Source organism: Crocuta crocuta, unplaced genomic scaffold (assembly GCF_008692635.1).
Source record: "Crocuta crocuta isolate KB4526 unplaced genomic scaffold, BGI_CrCroc_1.0 scaffold466, whole genome shotgun sequence".
NCBI lineage: Eukaryota > Metazoa > Chordata > Mammalia > Carnivora > Hyaenidae > Crocuta > Crocuta crocuta.
In genome coordinates, this window is record NW_027529672.1 from 7,822,326 (window position 1) to 7,827,320 (window position 4,995).

At 61.9% G+C, this 4,995-nt stretch overlaps 1 protein-coding gene across 1 annotated transcript in view; it reads right to left on the bottom strand.

The window, feature by feature from the left end:
• The window catches only part of STK32C (serine/threonine kinase 32C), a 31,706-nt gene extending 29,460 nt beyond the window's left edge, over window positions 1–2,246 (bottom strand). The window contains exon 1 of the mRNA XM_077763007.1: window positions 2,196–2,246. The gene's annotated coding sequence lies outside the window, so the exon portion shown is untranslated. The remainder of the gene's footprint in view (window positions 1–2,195) is intronic.
• Between the last annotated feature and the right edge of the window lie 2,749 nt (window positions 2,247–4,995).

A 4,995-nucleotide genomic window follows, 5' to 3' on the forward strand; every position in this document is an offset into this window, starting at 1 on the left:
GCCGTGTTCTCAGCAGGTGGACTTCCACCACCAGCTTCCACTCTCCCTGGGACGGGATTTCTCCAAGAATCAGGAATTTGGGAGGGAAAGGGGAGGTGGTGTTTTAGTGGGGGCCAAGTTTCGGGTTTACTGGACGAAGGGGCGAGGTGGATGGAGGTGGTGCTCGCACAGCCGTGTGAACGTGCACCAGGCCCCTGACCTGCGCACCTACGATGGTTACAATGTACATTCTGTTTTGTGTAACTTCTCTCTCTCTCACTCTCACACACACACACATGCACACACACACTTGTAAAAAACTGAAACAAAGACAATAAGCAGTCTTTGCACCCAAGGAGCAGATACCGCAAGCTTGGATAATCCATTTTCGGGACCTACTGCCCCAAAGGGTGGAGCAGCCAAGGCAAAGAGCCACTGCTGGGAAGGGACTGTCACATCAGACACACCAAGTTCTCTGCGTCCATTCACTGGGAGACATCAGGGAGCTCTGGATATTTCTACCCATTCGACTCTCAGAGTCATTCCTACAAAGCCAGCCTTCACTGTGGTGCCAACGGGTGGCTGGGCCTGTGTAGACATCTGAAATAAGGCCACGTACAGAGAGAGGCACAGGTGGGCCAAGCCACACACGTGGAGCCTGCTTTCTGCAGTTGTGGGGAGCTCCCCAAGCCCATTCCTTCCCCGGTGGGGTCACTGCCCTCGCCATCGGGAGCAGCTGGAAGGACCAGAGCCCACCCCGCACAGGGCACCCCACAACCGCAGCCCAGAGACCCCGAGGCCTAATTAGCGGCCTCATTAGGGAGCAGGAAGGAACCCTCCAATTACACGGCAGCTTGCATCTAAGGACGAAGTCTCAGCGCAGCCCGTGGCTTCCTCTCTTTACCTCACGCCCCGCAGGGCTCCGTTTCCGGGACCCTGTGGCCAGCTGGCTCCTTAAAGCCGAGGACTGGTCAGAGGAGCCAGAGCCCTGGGGTTCTGCAGACACTGTGCGTGTGGGGGGTGCTGCTCAGCAGTGCAGTAGGGGGGTGGTAGGGAAGGGGAGGGGGCGGGGGACAGTGAAGTGGCTGCCCCAGGTCAGTCCCCAACACTGCTCCTCAGCCCGTTTCCACATGTCTGCATGACTTCTGGGTCCCCATAGAAGCCAGTCTTGAATCCTGGTCGGGGCTAGTGCCCCCCAGTACCTGACCCTAAGCCCCACCTCGTCTACCCCTCGACCTTCCCCATGCCCTGTGGCCCCAGCAGACAGAATCTACACTCAGGAGAAGCAGGGAGGGCAGAGGCCAGCCTGACCGGCAGATGTTAAAAATACTCTCTCCTTAATGAGAAAGTGCTTGAATGAATCCCTGCAAGGGAGGAACTGCTCTGGGACTCTCAGGCCTCCGGGAACGTGGGGCACGGCTCCCCCACAGCTGTGTGGAGAGGGGGCCAAAGGCCTCATGTGCCAAGCCTCCTGAGCTGCTGAAAAGGAACTATCCATTCAGAAGCATCCACTTACAACAGACCCATCAAGGCAGAGTCCCGAGAGCTAATTTTAACCTTCCCAGAGTGCTTGTTAAGCTTCTTCGAGTTATAATTACCCCCAATCTCTAGACATGACAAGGCAGCAAGCAGGAAGTTAGATGCAGACAGGAGAGGACGGAGGGGCAGGGGGCGGTCTCCACGCGGGCCCGTCTCGAGGACCCAGCAGCATGGCTGTCCCGGGTGAGGCCACGCCCCGCCGCACCCCAGTCCTGCCGTCTGCCCCCGGCACCCCCCCTACCCCTGGGCTCTAGTTGCAACCACGGTGTTGGAGCATCACAGTGGCTCCCAGACACTGGATTTCCGCTGCCGCCCCCCCGCCACGGCAGGAGATTTAAGACGCTTCCCTTTGAGGCCCCATGTGGGCTCCTGTTTGGAAGGAATGTCGCTCTGCTGCAGGGACCATTGTCTCTCTAGTGCGCACATCAGGGTCTTGGTCCTGCAGAGCCCAGAGCCGTGCCGTCTGCACCCTCAGCTCCCAGATGAGTTACAAGCCCCCCAAAGACCTGGACTGAAGCCCCTAGTGCTCCTGACCAAGGCTCCCTAGTGCCTCCGACACCCCCACATCGCCAGCTTGTCCACCTCGCCCACCGACAGGGACACGTAGGGCCGGCCTCTCCAGAGCTGGTGGGCAGAGGGTATGGTCCCGCATGGCCTCCCTGCTGGCTCTGCCTTACCTTGCCGAAGCTGCCCTTCCCGATGGCCCGAAGGATCTGGAAGTGGTCGAAGTTCACTGCAGAAAAAACAGAGGGATGCCCGTGAGGCGGCGGAAAGCCCCGTGTCCTCCACAAGCCCCTCAAGCCCCACTGCCAAGGCCGCCCCCCCCAACTGCAGGGGCCCCCTGCAGCCCTGCAGCGACCCACTTCACCCTGGAAGTGGGCCTGGGTGCTGGCTGGAGGCTGAAGTCGGGCTCACGTGCAAAGCAGAGAGAACCTGAGCCAAGGGAGAGAGGCAGGTCCTACGGGCCATGCTGTCCCTTGTTCTGGGCTCCTTTTGTGGCCAGGCCAGGCCACCGTGCCCACTGATCCACAGACAGGATGGGGCATGAACAGAGCAAATGGAGCCCAGAGCAGCCCTTCTTCAGTCCTAGGCACCCAGACACCCCCTTCCTGAAAGCTGCCCCCAACGCATGAAGCCTTGCAAACAGGGGTCCCCAGGGTCCGAGGGTGTCTGGAGCCTTGGAAACAGGCCCCCCCCCCCCCCCCCCCGCANAATCTCCTGGGGGTGGTCGCCCTGTGTGGCTCATTGACTGAGCTAAAGGGGAGCCTGCCATGGTCCCAGGATGAATAATAGGGACTTTCTGAGGGGCGGTCCTGGGCCCGTAGGGACCACAGGTGAACCATCCAAATCCTGCTTTCTATCAACTTTGTCCAGACACGAGCCCCTGCCAGAGAAAGGGCTTGTTGGAAATCACAGCCTCGCTAATTGTCACAACTCTCAGGAAAGACGCTCCCTGCCATGCACCACGGTACCCTGGGGGGCATTAATCTGTGAGTGAGAGCAGCTCGGAAGCGCTTTCCGGGGCCCCTGCTTCTGCTCTGAACCTGATGCCTAACTTGAGTTTCCTTCCCTCTTGCAGCTCTGTGCTCCAGGCAGCCCCAGCCAGCCCTGCCTTCCACGCCTGCCCCCTCCCTGTCCCGGGGCGGGGCTCCCCCAGATGACTCTCAGGCCACTTGGCTGGGCCCCACCTGGGCCCCAGGTCTGCACCCCCCAGGTCTGCATTCCCAGGTCAGAGCCCCTCACTCCCCACGCCCGTGACATGGCCACCACATGGCTCTTGTCCTTCAGGCTTCGAAGTACCAGGCAAGCCCAGTTCCGTGTGCCCTGGGCACCTGTCAGAAACTGGGGTCTCCAGAGGCCCATGAGCCTGCAGCCTGGGCTGTCCCTACAGGGAGTGGCCATGAGGGCCGTGGCACGCCCACCCCAAGAACGAGAATGGCACGCTGAGCCTGAAGAGAGCATCTGCGTGCGAGCCCAGCACCCGGTGCTGGGGGTCCAGCCCAGTGAGCCCCGGAGAAGAAGTTAGGGTTAGGCCAGCATGGTGCTGGGCCCCGAGTAGGGGCACCCTTGGGCCAAGGGTAAGCAAGGGGGCTCAGCCACCAATCACTGTTTTTAGAGAAAGGCACAAATCCCAGACTTGAGGTCCTTCCGGGAGAGGAACAGAATGGGAAAACAGGAAATAACAGGCCAGAAGTACAGGAAATCCACACCATGCTTCTCCCTCCAGTCTTATGCTCTGGACAGTGAAGTAATCATGGTGGGCTTCCTGGATGGAGAGGCTGAGGGGAAGAAGCATTTGGAGGTCTGCCTGGAGCAGCAGAGCAGGCAAGCACTGTGGGCAGCTGCGGCCTGGGCTCCACACTGGCTGCCCGTGGCCTTTCCCGGGCCTGCTTCCAGGACAGGGAAGAGGGGGCGTGTAACCCACTTCACGGCACCTTGGGTTCTGAGCCGTCCCCACTTCCTGAGACCCCAGGGTTGGGGGACGTATGACAGACGCCCAGACAGCAGACAGCATTGAGCCGGCCACGAGGAAGATTCGCACGGGAGACACAGGAGGGACGGGAATCCCAGCCGTAGCTGCGGGACGGGACGCCGTGAGGCCGGCGAGCCGGGAGCAGTGTCCGGGCAGGCCCAGGGCGGGGCTGGGCGGGCATCCCACCGGGGCCAGAAGCTGTGAGTGAGGCCATCGCGGGGGGTGTGGGTGGGGCCCTGACCACAGTGACCCTGCTCAGAGGAGCAGCTGGCCCGGACGCCGCCAGAGGAGCCTCACGCCCCACTGGGTAACCAGAGTCACTCTGTCCTCTGGTGACTGGAGGCTCCTCGGGTCACCCCATGGACCGGCTGCTCCTCCCTGGCGCCCAGGCCCCCGTCACTGTGTGCAGTGTGCACACACATGCTCACAGTGCTCGCACGTGCTCCTGAGCCCCTCCAAGTGGAACTGAGAACCAGCTGCTGCTCTGGGGCCCCTCCCCCCATGTGGGCCCTGGATCCATCTGGGCAGGACTGGGACCTCCCGCCCCACCCCTGGCCAGCGTCAGCCACTGTCAGCCTCACCGCGGCTCCCCCAGGAGGGCATCCAGAGGGGCGGCGAAGAGGACACGTGCCATAGGGGTTTGTTGGAGCAGCTGTGGACGGACGTGGCAGCGTGCGCCGTCCTGTGATCGGCGGCTGTGCAGAAACCCACGCCGCACACACCACCGTCCAGAAGTCCACGGGGTTCTGTAGAATCCGCGTTGGAAAAGTTTGCAGAGTTCCCCCAAACACTGAGCCCAGGAGGAAAGGCTGGGGCCCCGAGGAGCCCGCAGCCTCCCCGATGCACGAGGAACACAGCAGCAGCACGTGGGGGATGGGGCCCCACGCAGGGGGCTGGGCTTGGACCATGTTTGCTGAACCCGGACAGTGGCTGCAGCCATCAGGTAGATGGAGCCCAGAGTGGCGCTGGTTCTTGCCCTGGGGGGGGGACTGTGGTGTGCCGGG